Raw genomic sequence first — 23,205 nt, forward strand, 5'->3', positions numbered from 1 at the left:
GTGGTATATTGAGAAAATTTTTGATTACTTAACGAAAAAATATCATTAAGATAACGGTAAGTGTTGTTGAATTTATCAATTAAATGCAATTTCGACGGGTCTTTACTGAGTTTAGTCATAAACTGTGATTCGTAACAGTACAAAAACAAGTCTGCTATTAAAGGGCACAATTAGTGCCCATGGGGATACCTTCAACCTGTCGATAAACTTTGTTGCCGAAACGTACATAAATATTTTTTCGTTGTTGACATAACTGATTTTTAAGATATCACTTATTTTAATCACGTTTACAAAAATGATTTTCAAAATTCAGAACAATTGATGCCATAAGATAAACATAATTAAACATTGTCTAGCCATCTATTGTAATAGTAAATAACTAAAGTTTATAGCAATTTATGTTGCATATTGTTATAAAACTGCCACCACAGCTAATTTAACAAAATTCCTGGTTTTAGTAATACCTGGGTTGTGACGCCATACATACTATAACAGTGTCTTTACTTATATGCATAACATTCTTTTATAGTAATATAATTCTTACATTGTTACTATTATTCTCTCTTTATAAAATTCAAGTTCATGAAATGTTTACTTTTATTGTGATTCATTTATTGGAGGTTTTCCTCAAAAAGATTTATAAGCTCAACACATTGTGATGCACGGGCAATATCAAGTGGTGTCTGACCATTCGTATCGAGTAACATCTGCTTTCCATGCAAGTAATATTTTAACGGTTTCAATGGATCTCATAGAAAATTGTTTCATACTATTTTTACTAAAATAGGAATGCAATTTGTAATGACATGAACAAACTGCATATAAAAGTGACACTCCCTTACTATTACACTGATTGACATCAGCTTTTTCCTGAAGTAACAGTTCTACGGTATCTTTATTTCCTTTTCTACGGGCCGCAAACAATGGATACTCGCCATTCTCATCACACTGAAAGACATCAGCATTGTTCTCTAGTAACAGTTCAACTGTAACTGTCTTTCTTCTTTCACAAGCCACATACAATGGAGATTTACCATTCATATCACACTGATTGACATCAGCATTGTTCTTAAATAATTCTACTACATCTTTTTATTCAACTTTGTACTTTATTTGGTCTTTTTCACTTTTTTGGATTCGAGCGTCATGATGAGTCTATTGTAGACAAAATGCGCGTCTGGAGTATGTACGAAATTTAGTCCTGGTATCTATGATGAGTTTATTTACAGGCCACATTCAATGGAGAAGTTCCCCTGCTTTCATTACATTGAATTATTCATGAATATTCAAGGTAACAATTCATGAATGTTAAATGGCACCTTGAATATACATGCATATTGTATGAACTGATTTAGCTTGAATATACATGAATATTGTATGAACTGAATAAGCTTGAATATACATGAATATTGTATGAACTGAATAACCAAGAATTAACATGAATAATTATCTATAGATTATTCATGAATATGAAATAGGATGTCAATGAATAATGAATAATAGAATATTCTAGAATCACCATATATGTGAAATATATATCTATCCCAATATTGAATGCTAAATACATACTCTAGAATAACCTTCAATGTGAATATTTCATGAATATTGAATGGTTGAATATTCTAGAATAACCATGCATATTGAAGGGTTGAATATTTTAGAATAACCATGAATATAAAATTGAATGGTTAAATATTCTAGAATAACCGTGAATATAAAATGATTGAATAGTCTAGAATGAATTTGAAATAAGTGTCCTTGAGAGTTGAATTTTAAGGAATATTCTAGAATAACCATGATAGCAATTCTGCCTGAAAATTCTTTCAAAAGAAAAACATTCATACATTTAGTATCTTAAAACCAAAAGCAAATACAGAAATTTAAGTTTAAAACATTTTTTAATCATGATAGCTGTAAAATATGAATTTACAATAAAATTTCATTAAAAGCAAGCAAAATTGTCCACCATTTAATCCAAACCTTCCCTTGATCTATGTGTATTCAGATCTGTTTTTAAACTAAAGACAAGCAAATCTAATGGAGCAAAGTGATAATCTTACATAATGTTTACTTATTTGCAGATGTTTTTTTTTTAAGTCTGACAGCTTTTTGAACATTTTGTAATTTTGAAATGATATCTTTTTCACATATACCTGGGAATTTTTCTAAAATTGATATTGTCAAAAATTCATATGTAGGCCTATCTAATACCGGCTTGACTTCGTTATGCATAAACTAATATTTAATTTTTAGCAATAAAGCAACCCCCCCCCCCCTCAATTACTAGTCTTTCCCATAAATAATTTATCTTTGATTGTTTTTTTATTAATAAAGGTAAACTATAGCTGGAAGCTCAGTCCTCCTAAATTATAGAAATCTATCATTTAAGATTGATCATTTATAATCTTTAAATGGTGTTTAATTCATAATGCTTAGATTGATGCCCTCATGGTGTTCTATAAATACATAAAGACTGTATTGAAGTTTTGATAGACAAGATAAACTGAGATAAGGTTTTCTGTTTTAAATAAATCAAATCTGCATTAAAGTTTCACATAAAATTTATGATTATAAATATCCATATCAGAGATTCGATTATTATAATTAGCTCAAATTTATATAATCAGCATACATTTTTATAAATAAGTTACAATAATTATTGATGAAAGATCTAACATAACGTGCAACTCTTCAACATCTGGTACACCAAAGGGTGGTATAGCCCGAGTAGACTTGTAACTAATTTAAACCCCAAGATATAATTTTATGTAAAATGATAGATTTATATAATTTAGAAGGGGGTCTTTTGGCGATTTAATCTTATTTGGTGGGAAAGTATGATGAATGCAGGGTGACAAAATTCTGGTGTAAATGATTATAAAACATTCCTTACACTTACAGTCACATGAAATTATTTCCCAAAAAAAATTTAAGAACAGAATAAAAACAACTTACCATATGATGACAAAATGTAGTAACAACTATACATAGTTTTTCCATATCTAACTTGAACACACATAAATTCTGTAGTATCTCCATCCTCTCCATTAAAAATAACAGTTGTTTTTGGTGTTACATCAAAAGCTTAGTCATTTTTCCAGAAAACAATTATGTCTGAACAATTTTCCTTTAAAGGAGATTTTTTTTCACTGGCTAATTTTATAACCTCTGTCTCTGACAATAACATGAATAAACCAACATAATTTGAATTTTGTAGCTACCATGTGTGTATTTTACTTGGCACTGCTCAGTGGTCAGTTGGGGCATTGTAGGAATAAGTTCTTAAGTCATGCATCAATGTTGAATAATTGAACAGGTCAAAAATATTAAATGTTTCAAGGTTTATATTGATTCAATATAAAAGTATATCATCAAACATTATTTCATTATCAACCAGATGCTCAGCAGGGCGCGGCTTTAAACGACCGCAGAGGTCGAACCCTAAACAGTTGGGGCAAGCATGGACACAAAATTCAAGCTTGATACAGCTCTGAGTTTGGATTGTAATTAAATAGTTGACATAACATAGGTTTCTGACACAGAATGAATTTTAAGTTGGACATTTACCTACCAATTATGGTCCAATATCCAAAATCTAAATACATGTTTAGATTCAGCATATCAAAGAACCCCAATTAATTCAATGTTTGTTGAAATCAAACAAAGTTTAATTTTGGACCCCGATTTGGACCAACTTGAAAACTGGGCCCATAATAAAAAAAATCTAAGTACATGTTTAGATTCAGCATATCAAAGATCCCCAAGAATTCAATTTTTGTTAAAATCAAACTTAGTTTAATTTTGTACCCTTTGGACCTTAATGAAGACCAATTTGAAAACGGGACCAAAAATTAAGAATCTACATACATGGTTAGATTCGGCATATGAAAGAACCCCAATTATTCATTTTTTTATGAAATCAAACAAAGTTTAATTTTGGACCCTTTGGGCCCCTTATTCCAAAACTGTTGGGACCAAAACTCCCAAAATCAATCCCAACCTTCCATTTATTGTCATAAACCTTGTGTTTAAATTTCATTGATTTCTATTTACTTATACTAAAGTTAGTGTGCGAAAACCAAGAAAAATGCTGATTTGGGCCCCTTTTTGGCCCTAAATTCCTAAACTGTTGGGACTAAAACTCCCAAAATCAATCCCAACCTTCCTTTTGTGTTTATAAACATTGTGTTTAAATTTCCTAAATTTCTATTCAAGTAAGTGTGCGAAAACCAAGAAAAATGCTTATTTGGGCTCTTTGTTGGCCCCTAATTCCTAAACTGTTGGGACCAAAACTAAAAAAATCAATCCCAACCTTCCTTTTGCGGTCATAAACCTTGTGTTTAAATTTCATAGAAAACCAATGTGTCTTTGGACGACGACGACGACGCCAACGTCATACCAATATAAGACCGCAAGTATTTTTTTTGCGGTCGTATGAAAAGAAGTATATGCAGATTTTCTCGTATATGTCCCTATTCAGAGGCTGGACTAAAGGAAGTTAATTCCAAATGTGATCTCAGCAGGTGACAATCTGAGAAATGCACACAACCAGATCTGAATTAATAAAAGACAAATTATTATGAAAGAACTATGTGGTAAGTAATTAATATTGTTAAATGATTTGTATTGTATAGAAACTATATAAATTAGGGATAGAGGATAATGTGGGGCAATGATAACTTCCTTTTTTGAGGTGCTAGAGATTACAGTGTTAAAAAATATGTATTATTTTTTAAATCTTATTAACTTTACACATATTATCGTAAATTGCTGGATGTTTAGAAATTTTCAATATATATTTTTACAAAGTTTATAAAAGAATGGCTGTAATAATGCTATGGTATGCTTATAATTAAAATTAGATAGTATTAAAAGGGGGCAATCAATTTCAGTTCATAAAAGGGGGGGGAATTAAATATGAACTTATTATTTTTTTTTCAACTTAATAATAAATTTTTGAATTATATAAAAGATGACATTTCATTTTTCAAAACAACTGCGGAGGAATTTTGCAAAGCAGCATTTTTAGTGTTGGCGGGGAGGGGGTATAAAAAGGGGGTGGGCATTTTAAATCAAAAAGGGGGTATTTCCTAACTGGATTAATTCTGCGCCCTCTAGCGGCCTATAGCCTATCGAGGGCTTGAAGGCGTACAGTGCAAATATATCGTCAGTCGTTCCCTGTAAGATGGAACCGATCAGTGAACTAGACCTTTCGATTTTGTGCACTGACTACATCCTGTAAATTTTAGTGCGGGTATTTCAAAACAAACATGGATGCCGACCAATCGCTTCAACTAATACAAGAAAGATACGAATTTATATTCAAAGAAAAACAACTAGATTCTGTCAAATCCATACTGGAAAACAAAGATTGTTTCATTGTATTGCCAACTGGATATGGAAAATCACGCATTTTCTTCCATTTACCCGAGCTCTTTGAGATGACAACAACGAAGAAATCGTCAATTCTGGTTATATCACCCTTACAAGCCCTCATGTTAGATCAGATGAAAAAGCTTCAAGACATGGGTATAGAGTGTCAAAAATATAAAGGTAAGTACATAGCAATTTCGAGATACTGAGAGGGTTGGTCTCATATAGTTAGAGAATGCATCATTCAAAAAATGGGGAGGGCTGATGTTTTTGTTTTGTTTTTATCTCGTAATGCCTGTAATACATGTCATGTATTTCTTTAACGCTCATATCAAAAATATTTAAAAAGCCAAACAAGAACAAAGTTGAAAAGCATTGAGGATACAAAATTCCAAATAGTTGTGCCGAATACGGCTAAGGTAATCTATGCCTGGGATAAGAAAATCTTTAGTTTTTCGAGGAAATTTATAAAAATGACACATGTATTTAAACATCATATGGTAAACAAAAGCTCATCATTATTACCAAGACTGTCTCTCTCTTTCATATCAGAGTAAAATTGAGAATGGAAATGGGGAATGTGTCAAAGAGACAACAACCCGACCAAATAAAAAACAACAACAACAGAGGGTCACCAACAGGTCTTCAATGTAGCGAGAAATTCCCGCACCCGGAGGCGTCCTTCAGCTGGCCCCTAAACAAATATATACTAGTCCAGTGATAATGAACGCCATACTAATTTCCAAATTGTACACCAGAAACTTAAATTAAAATAATACAAGACTAACAAAGGCCAGAGGCTCCTGACTTGGGACAGGCGCAAAAATGCGGCGGGGTTAAACATGTTTGTGAGATCTCAACCCTCCCCCTATACCTCTAACCAATGTAGTAAAGTAAACGCATAACAATACGCACATTAACATTCAGTTCAAGAGAAATCCGAGTCTGATGTCAGAAGATGTAACCAAAGAAGACAATAATACATAAATAACAACAGACTACTAGCAGTTAACTAACATGCCAGCTCCAGACTTCAATTAAACTGACTGAAAGATTATGATTTCATCATATGAACATCAGGCACAATCCTTCTTGTTAGGGGTTTAGTATCATACCATCATAACATATATGAGAAGAACATAACCCGTGTCATGCCAACAACTGTATTTTAGAATAAATGTGTTTAGTTCCGATGCAAAGACCTTATCAGTGACTCAATATTAACGCCAAAATATGCAATCTTTAATGACTTGACAACAGTATCGTAATTATATCCCTTCATAATAAGTCTATTCAAAGGTTTTGTAAGTTTCTGAGGTGAATACTGACACCTTTGTGCTTTATAAAGAATATTACCATAAAAAATTGGATGTGAAATACCTGAACGTATTAGAAGTCTGCATGTTGAGCAATATTTACGAATGATGTCTTTATACCGATGATAAAATTTAGTAAATGTTTTGACTAGTTTGTGATATCGAAAACCCTGGTGTAATAATTTTTCAGTGATACATAAATTTCTCTCGTTAAAATCGAAAACATTGTTGCATACACGAGCGAATCGTACAAGTTGAGATATATAAACACCGTAAGATGGTGACAAGGGAACGTCACCATCTAAAAACGGATAATTAACGATAGGAAATGAAAAATCATCCCTTTTATCATAAATTTTAGTATTCAGCTTTCCATTAGTGATATAGATATCAAGATCAAGAAAAGGGCAGTGGTCATTGTTAGTATTAGCTTTATTTAAAGTAAGTTCAACAGGATAAATTTCATTAATATACATACTGAAGTCGTCATTATTGAGAGCCAAAATATCATCCAAATATCTAAAAGTATTATTAAATTTGTTTATCAGATGTTGTTTCTATGGGTCTTTGTTTATTTTTGTCATCAATTGTAACTCATAACAATACAAAAAAAGGTCCGCAATAAGTGGTGCACAGTTAGTCCCCATTGGAATTCCGATAATCTGACGATATACGGAATCTCCAAAGCGAACAAAAATGTTATCTAGTAAAAATTCAAGGGCATATATAGTATCAAAGCATGTCCAATTAACATAGTTTTTTTTGTTTATTGCTACTAAAAAATGACCTAAAAGAGTTTGAACATATATATTCACATTCTGATTTTTTGAATGCCCATTTAATTAGGTGTGTGAATTTTTTCTTAATGAGAAGTGAGGCAATGTGGTATACAGGGTAGAAAAATCAAAACTTTGAACAGATTCAAAATCACCAATATAAGCATGCAATTTATCAAGTACTTCCAACGAGTTCTTGACACTCCAAAAGTAAGTTATTCCACTATTTTCGAAGGCCTTATTTGAACAATTTATTATCAGGTTTTTAATTGTACCAAGTGTGCTGGTAAGAAGAATAGACAATTTAGTAGTTGAACAATGGCTTGAAGACGAAATAAATCTATATTTGTAAGGGGTTTTGTGTAGCTTCGGAAGCCAATACATAGTTGGGACTTTCATTGTATTTGGCTCTGCTTGTAAAGCGGTGGCTAACAGTTTATGTTTGTTACAGATTTCGTTTTCTGAAAATGGAGTCAGTTGGAATGTTGGTGAATTGGTGATTTCCTTTTTCAGAACCTCAATGTAAAATTTACGTCAAACAATAATAATATTATTAGCAGCTTTATCTGCCGGGACAAAAACAAATTCCTTGGCTAGTTCTTTTAGTTTATGTGTGATACGAGAAATAGGTTTATTGTGGTTATTGTTTATAGTAAAATGTTCTTTAAAATGTTGAATACGTATATCAACTATCTTCATTACTGCATTAAAAAAAGGAGTCCAAAGATTTTTTGTCAGATTTTTCCCGTTTTATCCATTTCATACAGTAAGTATGAAGTGAGTCGTGGATGATATTACGACACTCATTCCAATTAATAATTGACGGGGGACGATATTTAGGTCCTTTACTGGGGAATGATTTTAACTCTCGGTCTTGAACGATGTTAAGATCTCCTGTAATAACATGTCAAATGGGTCCATAAATATATTCGGAATTACTGCAATTACATGAAGTAGGTGTATTTTCACTGATATTAACATCTTTACACAATTGACTATAATTAAACACAAATTTCCGGGTAGATTTCTTGTAAATATAACAAATAAGAGGTAGCTCAGTATTGTCAAAATATCCAGGAATTTGTTCTTTAACAGAATGGTCGTTAAATATACCGGCAATATTTACAAAATCAAAGCCTTTATTGACATACTTAATTTTAATAAACTGTTTTTTATAATCTTCAGGGCGATCAATTTTGGGAAATGATTTAGAATAACAATATGCCATAATAATTTGAACAATTTCATACTTAGGACTGCTATATGAAATTGTGTTGCAATCCTCCAAAATTTTATTTAACTTATTAACCGGTAACGAACAGAGTTTTGTTAACAGATAATGTCTGCCGTTGTTTTTTGAAATAGAAATTAGGTCCGAAATATTGGTATGATTGGTCCGAAATTTTCTTTGATTGCGATTTGTTCTACGACCGTGAGAACGTTTTTTACGAACAGTTTTAGAAACTATATCCAAAATGTTAACGGAATTGGTTCTAGATATATTACCAATTCCCATGATATTATCATTTAGACCGAGAGGGTAAACTGTCTGTAATTTTTTAATCCAATTTAATTCAATTATTTTCCGTGATCGTACAAACTTTGAATGCGATTCACCAGGCTGCTTATTTACAACTTCTAAAGGCTGAACTGCTAAATATTTAAAAGGATGGTTGTGCTTCTTTTTTTTTTTTTTTTTTTTAACAGTTCTCATGTTTTATTGATAGTTTTTCACATTTGTTAGTTGATACATCAAATACCGGTACCTTATCCCGGCCTCGTTAACCGTTAGCAGTATATAATAAATTTGGTTAGTATTTGTTAGTTTAATTTGTGTTTGAAACATACATTTTTAATTATAATATAATCTGACTGATTGTTAGTCAATTACAAATAGAAAAAAAAATACAATATAAGCATATATAATTGCAAATCATTCACATTTATAATTACGTAATTTTGTACCGTATTTGACCCTTACTTTAACATCCTCATTATTGAATCAATCTACCTGACACATATTGCTCGTTTAGAAAAATCGTAGGTCATGGAAGAGCAGGGGCATCCTTGACGCACCCCCCTTTTTAGACTAATTGGTGCAGAAATCCATCCATTATTGAACACTGAGCTATTTATATCAGAATATAACGTCTTGATCCAGTTAATAAATGAACTGTTAAAGCCGAAATGTTCGAGAGTTTGGTACATAAAGGTCCATTTTAAGGTATCAAATGCTTTTGAAAAGTCTAGAAACAAAATTGCACCTTCAACATTAAATTTGTCGGCGTAATCTATGATGTCTTGTATTTGTCTGAGATTGAAGCCAATATATCGTTCTTTTATATATCCTGTTTGGTCTGCATTTATTATTAAATTTAGTACATTTTTTATTCTTTGAGCTAATGTGTAAGATAGTATTTTATAGTCCGAGTTTAATAAGGAGATTGGCCTATAATTTGAAAGATCTGGTGGATCATTCTTTTTGTATATAAGATTAAGAATACTTTGTCTTTGGGAAAATGGTAGCTTTTGCCTGTCGTAGCTTGTATTAAAGATGTTAACAAGGATTGGACCTAATGATTGCCAAAACTTTTTATAGAAATTTGTTGAGATACCATCTTTACCTGGGCTTTTATTGGGTTTTAAATTGTTTACTGCTAGTGTTAGTTCATCTATTGTAACATATCCATCGCACGTCTGACTTTCATTTTTTGATAATTTATTTTTTACTTCAGTACTGTTAATATATTCCCATGATTGGGCTATGTTTTCGTTTTCTGTTGAATATAGTTTTTCGTAAAATTTCTTTTCAATTTGAAGTATTTCACTTTGATCTGTAACAATATTTCCTTGGTCGTCTTTTAGTTTTATTATTGTTTTTTTTGTTTGTTTATTTTTTTCTAGGCCTAAAAAGTAAGCTGTATTTTTTTCGCCTTTTTCTACCCAATCTTGTTTAGACCTTAATTGGGCGCCCTTAGCTTTATATTCATAATGTGTTTCTAGCTGATTTTCAATTTGATTTATTTTTTGCAAAATATCATTATTTTCATTTTTTTGGTATTTTTCAGTTAAGAGTGTTAATTTTTTTTCCATTTGCTTTATTTCGTTATTTTTATTGTAAGCTCTACTTTTGCAATAATTTATTGTAAATAGTTTAATATCAAATTTAATCGCGTCCCAAAGAAGATGCACATCCGTAGTTGTGTCTTGCATGATAGTTTTATATTTTGCAATTATTGTTTCTATTTCTTTACAATATTCATTTTCTTCTAAAATAGAATTATTTAATTTCCAGTATCCTGGACCTTTACTTTCGGCCGTTACGCTTTGTAATTTAAGAGATACGCCTTGGTGGTCTGTGCTTTTTATTAATGCGGTTCTTATATCGCTTGATTTTGTATTGAGCACAAAATCTTTATTAATTAAAAAGTAATCAATTCGACTTGCTTGACTGAAGTTTTGTCTTTTCCAGGTAAACTGTACTTTTTTCGGATTTAAATATCTCCATATATCGATTAGATTGTGTGTTTTAATTAAAGATTTTAAGCTGTTTACTGGTTTTATATTTTTTCGTTTTCCATTAGTAAGTTTTCTATCTAAGTTTGACAATGCATCGTTCATGTCGCCGCCTAGTATTACTGTTCCAATTGCATAATTACTTATGAAATCAGAGAGATTTTTAAAGAACTTGTTTCTTTCCGTTTCTATGTTTGGTGCATATATGTTAATGAGCGAATAAATTATGTTTTCTATTTCTATATTTAACATTAGTATTCTACCGTCTTTGTCTTTGTTTTCATTAATTACTTTACATTCTAACTTATTATCAATTATAATGGCTACCCCTCTACTTTGGGTTGTACCATGACTAAAATAGATAACGTTACTAGTTTCAGTATATAATTTTTTTTTCAAGATTTTCATCAAAGTGACTCTCTTGTATAAAAGTTATAAGACTTTTTTGATTTTTTATCCATTGATAAAATCTTGTTCTTTTCTCTTTATCTCTGAGTCCTTTAACATTTAGCGTACATATATGGATGTTTTCAATTTCAATTTTTTATTTTTTATTATATTAGCTTTTTCCCCAAAAGTGCCTAGTTTAGTTAAAGTTTCCGCTAGCCGTATGTGATCGTTTGGCATGTTTGTTCTAACTTTAAATATAAGCTTTATGATGTTTTCTGATCTTATGCATGTTATAAGGTGTTTACATATTATACAATGTATACAATAAAGAAATACGAGTACATGACAGTAGCGCAAGCATGCAAACCATGCGCGTACAATGATGGTAACATACAAACTGTAACACATGTATGATAAAAACAGAGAATACCTATACGTTGTTAGACAGTCTTTTGGTATCTCTGTTGTGTTCTCGTAACAAATAGTATACAACAAATTACATATTAACCAATGTATATATAGCTGTAAGTCTTTACATTGCGTTATTGTAATATAACAAGTTCTATAACACAAAGTCATTCGTTTACTACATGATTTCCTTGCTGTATTACGTAGCTTGTGTTTGTGCATCTGAAAACATCTTTTTACAAACAGTATCATCATGTACGAATAATATGAAATTTTATTTATGTAAATATGTATTACTTTATTTAATTTTATTGATTTATTTTTAGGTTTATTAGATAAGATTTGACAGTCGGTACTTGTCAGAACAGATAATGTAAGTATTACTGTTGTTTTCTTTTCTTTTAATATTTTTTGTTGCGATCTTGTTGCATTATATCTGTTGTTAATAAAGTTTGAATTGTTACTAAAAATAGACATGGGAAAGCCCATTTTTTAAAATGTATTTGATTTTATACATTTCTTACAAGTAAGTTTGTTGATAAAATACAAATGTACTAGTATCATCATCACTGTTGAATACTTCAGATATCATTTGATTTTATGTTGATACTGAATGTATGACATATAGATTTCATTTGTGTTATCACTCTTTTGTAATAAAGGATAACTAAGTATGGAAAGGATTATATACATTATATACAATGACATCATTTTTTTTAATTTTTTTTTTGTATTAAGATAAAAGATATAATTAAAGTTTTCGATTAAGTCTTTGCAGCCTTGTTTTCTTTGTCTTGGCTTGGTGGAGTTGGTGGTGTTCTTCCTTTTAGATTTTCTTGTCTTCTATTTGGAGTGGTAAATCTGTTTATGTCCAATTGTTTCTGACTTGTTTGTTTACCTGAATTGTTGGTTTTTGAGACTGCACTATGCGAAAGGCTTTCATTTTTTTCTGGTATGTTTTTCTTTTTTTTTTCTTTTTTCTTCTCTGGGGTTAGATTTTGTTTGTCATCTGTCATAACTGTTATGTTCTGTTCCAAATTAGCACTTAATTGAATTGAAAGATCTGTACATCCATCTGTTTTGTCCACTTCTTGATTGTGTTGATGTGTGATATCTTCTATGTGTTCTTTTTGTGTTGTTTCTTGCATTATGTTGTCAGGTTCTGTTATTTGATTTTCCTTCTCTTGTTGGTCTTTTGTTTCTTTTTGTCTCATATTTTCAAAAAATGTTGGACAGTTTATTAATTTGTGACCTGACTTGTTGCAGCCTCTACACATCCATTCATTGGGACAGTCACTTGTAAAGTGGCCATGTTGGAGGCATTTACTGCAGATGAAATGTGTGTTTATGTCTATTTGACCAAAGTGTGAGACTCTAGCAAGATATTTTCAAAATTGCATAGTTTTTGGCAGTTGTTCCTCAAATTTCTCACAGAAAACCACTCTGTCTCCTGTTTCAAAATCTGTCATTTGATTATCTACTCTTAATCTGTCTCTGTTTATGGATATAACTTTGATATTTCTCTTCTCTAATTCTCTTTGTATCTGTCCATCATCTGCAGATAATGGCACATTCTTTACTCTAACTTTTTTTAAATTGCTTTTATAGTTGGGGTTGTTTGGGTTATGTGGAAGGAGGGGGATGGTCTTTCCTCTGAGGACTACTCCTTCACTTAGGAGTTTAAGCCTGTCTTCTTCTGCGTCTAAGTATAACCTCCACATTCTTCCTATTCTCTGAATTTCTTTTTATATGTTCTCTTTTTATTGACATTGACATTCCTCTGAATATTTCTAAGTGGGTGAGCCAAAGTTCTTTGGGTGGGTTTGAGGCTCCAAAAACGTCTGTTTCTTTGATAAATATAGGTTTGACACCGTTTGTATCATTTGTTTTTGTTCCGTTTGTATCTGTATTGATTGTAAGGTTACCAGCAGTTACTTTTGCATATGTTGGCGCCATATTGTTTACGTTTTCTGTCGAGTCAGATACATTTCGACTCGGTTTTAAGTGTTTATCATCGTAATATGGGTTGGTTTGCATTGATTGTCTGCTGCATATGTCACTTTCCCATTCATTTTCCCAGTCTTTAGACATTTTGTTGGTTTTTTTTAGCATAAAAGTTCAATATTTATATGAGAGTTCTCACCACGAGAGACCTTGGTATCAGGGGCGATAATCCTTCTGGTTGTGCTTCTTAAGGTGTTGGTAAATGATACTTTTGAATTTATTGGGTCTTTTAAAACGATACAGATGTTCTTGAGTGCGTTTAGATAAATATCGTCCAGTTTCTCCTACGTACTGAATACCACACCCCGGTTTGTTTCATGTGAGTAAATAAATAATACTGTTTGTTTTTCAAGTTATATCAGTTTCAAAATTTAAAGAAAATGTGCGACCATTAAACGTGGACCTTACCGTATTGTTGTGTTTAAATATATTTTAAAAGACAGTGTTTTAAAGAAATACATGCATTATAATCTGTAACTTTTCATTCATGTCAGTTATTATTTATTTATTTTAACATGTCTGAACCATTTCTTCTGTTATGAATGTGTGCATTGAAATAAGATATTTATTGAATGTATTTTTATGGTGTTATTTTTCCATCCTTAAATTTCTATTACTATTCAATATGTTCATTTTAGTTTTAAGCAAGTGTCAAATTATATTTTATTATTGTATGAAGCTTAAAATTAGTTGTACACGAAAAACCTCTCATACCCTGAGGCTGCACTCCTGCCAGGTTTATGGAAAAGAAGTCTTACAAGTGGAAATTTCAACACTGCTGTAAAAGCTGTCGTCATAGATGAAGCCCATTGTATAACTGAATGGTGAGAACAGTTTCTAGTTGTATGTTAACACACCAGAATTTAATGTTTTCAGAATGAAATTTTTCTGCTGTCTTGTATTTTAAACATCTTAAATCGAGCTATCTTAAAACTTTTAAGGTCCTTAAATGACTCTTTAGTACTATTCGGGTATTCAATTAGAGATTTTTTTCACTATATATTTTTAATGATAATGTCACCATGGTTTATTTTCTATTTATCTTAACATTCTTTTATTTCAGGAACTAATTTTATTGATACCGTTGCAATAACAACCAATTATTGTAACATTTACTTCCGTCTTCTTATGTGGTGATATAAAACTGGTTTGTATATATTTATCCTGACAGGTAAGTAAAACATTACAGCCTTTGTTTACCTTTAAAAAAATTGTGATATGTTATGATCAGAAGTCAGTAGAAAATATTTGTAATTGTCCTTTCAGGGGTGCTGAATTCAGACAAGAATATTCCATGCTAGCCGAGTTGCGATTAATTTTTCTAGAGAAAACACCATTTGTTGCTTTAACGGCAACTGCAACAAAAGAAATGAAATTTGAAATTATGAAAAAAAACTAAACATGGAGCAAGACAGGACAGATACTATATGGATGCTTCCTGAAAGACCTAATTTAACGTACATTGTTAAGAAAACCACTAAGCAAATGACCGACCTGCAATGGATATTGAATGATACTAAAGTGAATGATGAAAAGGCTAAAAAGATCATTGTCTAGTGTCGTTACATAAGTTCATGTGCAACATTATACGAATACTTTTATTATGAACGTTCAGAAAGTGCACGGTAGACGCATTGCCATGTTTCATCGTTCGACAGCTGAAGCAAACAAAGTGCATGTTATGTCCGAATTCCCCAAGCTAGATAGCAAAGTACGTGTTGTGTTTGCAACAATTGCATTTGGTATGGGTGTTGATATTGCAGATGTTGAGCAGATTATCCACTGGGGCGCCCCTCGTGGAGTTGAACAATTCACTCAGGAGAGTGGTCGAGCAGGTCGAGACGGAAGACAAGCATTGTTTGTTGTTTATTATTCAAGTTTTTACATTTCCAAAGGCAGATGTAAAGAGAGTGTTGCTGATTTTTGCAAGAAAGTTAAATGTTGCAAAGAAATTTTGAGCGACTACTTTAGTTTAGACAATAAGCCAGACCGCAGCATAACAAAGACTTGTAAATGTTGCTCATTCTGCAAAGCAAACTGTGAATGTGGATGTTGTGATAGATAAGACTTTATTGATAACATTGCTTCAGCACAGCAAAAATATAATTTACAAGATGAAGATGCTGATCTACACAGACATATCAGTGACAATGAAAGCATTCTCCTGAAAGATAACTTACTTGATTTTCATAGTGTTCTTGAAGATGAGGATGCACCAGGCTGCAAATATCTCAACGACTCAGCAATCAATGAAATTGTTCGTAATGCGCCTTATCTTAACTGTGAAGAAGACATAATTTCACTTGGTGTTGGTGATATTGAACTTGCCAGAGAAATACTTTTGTTGATTGAAGAAATTGTCTAATACAATTTATTAAATATTTCACAATCTCAATTCAATAATGTATGTCAGTTTATAAAAATAAGGTATGACTGCCAATGATTAAACTCTCTACAGAATGACATAGAAGCAAATATCTAGAAACCAATGTAGGGTCTTCAACAATGTGCAAAACCCGTACTCAATACTGTAAGCCTTTACCAACCCACATTCGGCACAATGACAAATTGAACAACACAATTTTATTTGCCAAATTTATATACAACAGAATTAATGATATATTTTATTTGTCCAGTTAAGTAATCTAAAAAGTGTACATTTACTGGTTCCATTTCCATATCATTGACATGATTGTGATTTTCAGATTCTAAAACAATACATAGTGTCCTGAATGTGTTGCAGTACGTCATTATGTGTGGTGTTTTGTTTAATCTTTTGGTACTGTGTGGTTGCATAAAGACCTATTACTAATAGTTTAAGAAAAATAGACCAAAACATAAAAACTTAACACTGTGCAATGAACCGTGCAATTGAGGTCATGGTCAAATAAAACCTGCGGGACTGACATATAGATCATAATATATTTCCATACACCAAATATAGTTGACCTTTGGCATATAATATTAGATTAAAAGACCAAAACTTAAAAACTTAACTTTGACCACTGAACCATGAAAATGAGGTCAAGGTCAGATGACATCTGCCTGCTAGACATGTACACCTAACAATCATTCCATACAACAAATATAGTAGACCTATTGCATAAAGTATGAGAATGTACCAAAACACAAAAACTTAACTATAACCACTGAACCATGAAAATGAGGTCAAGGTCAGATGACATCTGCCCGCTAGACATGTAACCCTCCAGTCTTCCATACACCAAATATACTAGCCCTATTCCTTATAGTATCTGAGTTATGGACTTGACCACCAAAACTTAACCTTGTTCACTGATCCATGAAATGAGGTCGAGGTCGAATGAAAACTGTCTAACGGGCATGAGGACCTTGCAAGGTAAGCACATACCTAATATAGTTATCCTTTTACTTATAATAAGAGAATTCAACATTACAAAAATTCTGAACTTTTTTTTTCAAATGGTCACTGAACCATGAAAATGAGGTCAAGGACATTGGACATGTGACTGACGGAAACTTCGTTACATGAGGCATCTATATACAAAGTATAAAGCATCCAGGTCTTTCACCTTCTAAAATATAAACCTTTTAAATAGTTAGGTAACGCAGCCGGATCGCTATCCCTATATCGAGCTTTCCGCAACAAAAGTTGCAGGCTCGACAACAAAATTGTCTTATTGGAAATCAACAGATTTATATAGGTTACTTTTTAACAACTCTCATGCTTTTGATATGATTGTATTGGAAGTTGGAACGTTGCTGTTTCTGGTATAATATTACACATTCAATAAAACTGATGACCTGGTATATAAATTTAATACAATGAAAATTTTTAAAAAACACAACACAGGCTACATTTGTATTTCACAAGTTAGTTTCAAAAACAAAACAAGTACTTTGACAAGTATCAATATCATGAATATTATATAAAACAGCACTGAAAATGATTAAGATACTTTCTTGAAACTATTAATTTAATACATTAAGAGTTGTATTAAAGTTCACTGAGCCTAGAGGTATTAAGTTCACCTGTGTATATATGCCACCATATAAAATTGCATCTTCAAAAAAAAAAGCACTGCAAGCAAGAATTAACCATTAAAAGCACTAAATTTTTTTTTATTATTAACACAAGTAAAAAAAACAACTATATACATTGTCACTTATATAAAATGTTTTAAACTGGGCGTCTGACAGGCCATTGTGGGGTATACAGAATAGAGAAATACATGTAATGGGCAGAATGAAGGGCTAAATAAATAATTGAGAAAAAAAAAATAGAGAATAATGGGATGCTTAAATATAAAGATGAGATTTTTTTGCCAAATTAATAAAAGAGTAGAGAAAAAGGAAATAAAAATTTAAGAAAAGAAGATTAGGCACCCTATCCATACCCTCATATTTTTTCAAAAAGTCATTCTGTGATTCAGTTTAGTTCAAATTAGGGACATAACTATTTGCAATTGGAACACTACATTTCTTTTTGGATTTGAATTCAGTATGAAAATAGAAGTTTGTAAAACATATTCAATAAAAATGACTTATAAAAACCGTTGCAAAAAGCATACATGTAAGGTGAAGGTATAAATATAACAATATAAAATTAACTATTGCACTGTTTGTAATGTCATCAAAGCACTATAAACGATACGAGCGATTTCTCTGCTGACGAGCAAATTCTTCTTTCTTTCCTGTCAACCAACTGAAAAAATCTTTCCATTTAGTTTACTATTTGGGTCATACTCCATGGTCATGAATGATCTATGGCTACGACCTGGTATTCTGTCAAATAGCTTTTCATCTTTTAGACTGTCCACAAGCTTACTTATGTCTCTTATGGATGGAAGGCTTTGAGTTTGCTGGCTTTTCAAAAAACTGTTGCAGTCCTTTGGTGTAGCCATCAATGAGGTAGTTGCATCCTTGCAAACTCCGTCCACTACGCTGTATAGCAGCAGATGTGAGGTTACCTCTTAAACCCGTTAAGCCGTCTTTAGGCTTCATGTTCATAAATTCCAAAGCCAAATCACAAGGAATGTTTCCTCCTGGTCCACCATGAATATTTACAGTACGGTTATACTTAAGTTCATGGGCCATTTTTGGTGGCAATGTAGCAAGAAGCTAACAGCCTGTATTTGGTGTGGTTGGTGTACGAATACCTTAGCATGTCGAAACGCCACATTCTTACTAGTCTATATCCGTCATTTTCTTTGGCTGCATCTTCTCTGCACCAATCCATCAGCCCTTCCCGCAACAAACAACAAGTATAATTAAATTTTTTGTCCTCCAGCTTGGTAGTTTTAGTGTGTGTTTCTTTCTCTTCATGAATACTTGCGATTTGACCAACATCTCCTAAAATTTCCAAATTTTGGTACTGGCACGTTTCTCTGTGTCTCTGGCGGCACCGCCCATCAATGGAAAATGTTTTCGGACAACCTTGATCCCACAGCTAATTCTATTATTGGTGTTTTTTTCTGCTTCTCCCTCATGTGTAAATTTAAAAGTCTCAGTGGCAACAGACCTTTCGACGATGTCACTAGACAATTTCTCTAGAAATTTCTTTTTCTGTTCATTTGTTTTCAAATTTTCAATGTGTACATTCAATTCATCTGCACTGTTTATGTTCAAAACCTCAAAGGCAGCTAAAACAGCATAGCCTTGTGTTGAAAATCTAATGAACTCTCTGTCATCATTAACTGCACTTGAAACATAAAACATAAACAAGAATATATTTGCATTTTAATTACTGTAGAGACAAACAAACTCTGGAGACAAAGCAAAGACCGATATTTATAAGCCAAGCGAAATATTTATAGCTCAATATTATGTGATATGATCATTGTTGAAGGCTATATGGTGACAGTTTTTCTATTTTAGTCAAATGATATATACTTACTAACATCTATGTTATTGATATTTTTTTTACCTGTCTTATTTGCAATCATATCACTTATTATTTTTATAAAAAAAAAGTAATTTATCTTTCATTTTATAAATAACCTTTTTTAGGAGTTGATTTTCGAATGTGAGCAAGGTTAAAGTCTTAATAAAGAAAAATACAACAAAATAATAATAACACTTAATCAAAGAGCAGAATGCTCTGAGGGATACGATTGCCATAGTTTTCATTGACACATGTATAGCAGTTCTGCCAAATTTTCATTAAACAAATGCATGAGATTTGGCCAAAATTCAAAAGATCAAAAAGGAAAGAAATAGATCCAAGAATACTGTTGCAAAAAAAAGCATGAACATGCGCGAGTCTCAAGCATTTTTGGCCGGTAACCCTGGTACAGCTGGATAGTATTATTCTCTAAACTAATTCAACTGCACATGCAAAATGTAACAATCTGAATAGTCACTCAACTTAAAGAATAGCCAATCCCCGTTACAAGTGTATGAGCCATGTACTTATTGTGTTTTATCGAATTATAGTTATCCTGTACCATTGTAAACTCGTACCATTAAAAAAAAAAAAAACTCGAACCATTGCTAACTCGTACCAACTTATTTAAATGCATTCAAATGGTGTTAAATGATGAATATACATGATATACGTTACTTTCACCCAATACCTCTTAAGTCTGTAAAATGTATATAATTTGATAGTACAATGACCAATTTGTAGCTTATGTTCCTTGTATATTGGATAGAAAATACTGTGGCAGATGTAGATAATTAAGGTATATACAGTTTCACCCGAAGAAAATTTTTCATGAATAATAAAATCTGAGCAGTTAGTCAAAATGATTGCCAAAATTATTTTTACTGTCTATAAATAAATGTAACAATGAAATTTAACTGATTCCTGTTAAGGGGGTCCGCATTTTCCCCGCAAAGAAAGCACATGGCTTTCAACAATTGTAAACATAGCATTCAATTTGTGATCATGGATTACAGCTTTAATTAACTTAAATTGGATATATACATATTCAATTTTAATAAGGTACAGTTAAAGCAATGTTTTAACTTTCCTCTGGATTAAGTTCTACAGTGGCGGATCCAGAACTTTTCCTAAGGGGGAGCCCGCTGACTGACCTAAGAGGGGGCCCGCTCCAGTCATGCTTCAATGATTCCCTTTATTATCAACCAAATTTTTTCCACAAAAAAAGGGGGGGAGGGGGCTGGATCCGCCTATGTTCTAGTTTGAAAGATCAGTTAAAACATTAATGCTTTAAAACATTCTTTATTTTTGTCTACGTTTTCATTTAACTCCTGTGTAAAATTCAAGTAATTTAACTTTATTTCTATTAAGTTTACAAACAGAAACCCATAAAACATCATATTTTTTATATATTTTTCTGAATGTTACGACTTCCCAGTAGTACAAGTTAACTTTTTTGGTTCCAATGCCGTGGTACGAGTTAACTTGCTTCCGTATCTTATCACCGTAATTCTAGGAGGAACCCTAAACTGGACCCCTATCATATTGTGTTCACTTATCTGCTTATCGCTACACTGACCTTCGGTGCGAAGCTATATATAGAACGGCGGACCAGTTTAGGAGGAACCCCATTTCTTACTCTTTAATTATTGAAGTTCCTTTGGGTCAGAGGGCATGACTCCTTTCCGTACACACTCCTCTGTTTACATTGAGATCGTTCTTAATATAATACGACGTTTACCGGCATTAACGAGTTAATTCTTCTTGACGAATACTTCGAAAAGGGAGACAACTCGAAACGATAACATGGAAGATTCCATTTCTGCTGAAGGGGTGTTATAGGTAATTTTTACGATGAAACATTTATTTTAATTTAAATTATGCATGTGATTTAAAATTATGCAACAACAATAGCCCTCCATATGCAGACAGACATAGAAAGAATCCCATGAGTTTCAAATTAATCAATGAAGCGGGGAATCACTCAATCTGATACCCCTTGAAATCAGGAAAACTACACGCATGTGGGGTCTCACTAATTAGCGACAAAAAGCGTCAAGAAGCGACAAGAAGAAAAATAATAAGTGACAAAAAGCAACAAGAAGCTATTTAGCGACATGAATACATTTTGTTATCACATACATAAAAATATTTTTTAGGATTATATTGAAAGATGAAGAAATAAAAAAAAAACGATGAAGAGATTGTGTACTTTTTATTATCATATTGATAGATGTAGAAATTAAACATGTGTAAGAGCAAAGGAAATGTAAACGCTATAAAATGAAAATAAAAACAAAGATTTGTCACCTTCCTTTTGAAGGATTTAATAAAACAAAAACATGAAATATTATTTCCTTCCTAACTGTACAATTAATTTTTCCTGATAGGACCAACATTAGCTGTGGCTTCACTCTAAGGTAATACACAATTAAGAGCAACAAATGAGATTAACTAGGTGCGTGTCCTTTGTTTTATTGCAACAATAACATCCATTAACACCTTCATCAATTACACGCACCAGAATATAAAATTATTCATATCATATTGTACCGAATAGTGAACACCTGTTGAAAACTCAAGATTGTCATCAGTTTCCTTTAATCTTCAATCTATATGCATAAACATGATAAATATCGTTAAATGAGACAATACACTAAATAAAATGATGAAAAATATTCACATTTTAATTATGTTTTCCTCTTGTTTGATTTCAGTTCTTAATTTGTATTTCACAATTTGTGTATGAATTTTCTGGACAATTATGCACAAATAATGCATTTTGCAAGTTAATTATATATTGTACAAAAATGGTTTTAAAAACAAATAAAAAGACAAAATATACTTCCTGTGATACCTTATAAAATATCATGTAAATAAATGTAGCAACTGAATTAGATTTACAAGTTTCATTCCCCCCCCCTATCAAAATTAACTTTCCTGTCGTTGAAATTGTTTTCTTTTGCATATTTTTTTAATATTTATTTCGAATAAGTAATATAAATAAAAAAATGTTTTCTTGTCGCTAAAAGAGGGACGAAAGATACCAAAGGGAGAGTCAAACTCACAAATCCAAAACAAACTGACAACGCCATGGCCAAAAATAAAAAAGACAAACAGAAAAACAACAGTACACACGACACAACATAGAAAACTAAAGAATAAATAACACGAACCCCACCAAAAACTAGGGGTGATCTCAGGTGCTCCGGAAGGGTAAGCAGATCCTGCTCCACATGTGGCACCCGTCGTGTTGCTTAAGTGATTACAAATCCGGTAAATAGTCTAATTCGGTAGGTCATATTCATGAAAGGGAAGGGGATTGTAGTTACGACGTAAGGAACATATCCGATATCATTTGTGAAACGGTTATTCCATAACGGTCAACCAACTCGTGATGGCGTCCGTAAAATTTACGAAGGGATGATTTCAACTTCACCATTTGGAACTCTTGGTTTAATAGCTTCCTTGTGAGCAGCAAACCTCTATCAAGAAAATCATGATAGGAAATGCAAGCACGGGAATATCGTATCAATTGGGAGATATATACCCCGTATGC

General features: G+C 32.0%; 1 pseudogene; it reads left to right on the plus strand.

The window, feature by feature from the left end:
- The first annotated feature begins 5,164 nt into the window (after window positions 1-5,164).
- LOC143058179 (uncharacterized) lies at window positions 5,165-16,166 on the plus strand (annotated as a pseudogene).
- Window positions 16,167-23,205: the final 7,039 nt, after the last annotated feature.

The sequence above is a fragment of the Mytilus galloprovincialis genome, chromosome 14 (assembly GCF_965363235.1).
Source record: "Mytilus galloprovincialis chromosome 14, xbMytGall1.hap1.1, whole genome shotgun sequence".
NCBI classification, from domain to species: Eukaryota; Metazoa; Mollusca; class Bivalvia; order Mytilida; family Mytilidae; genus Mytilus; species Mytilus galloprovincialis.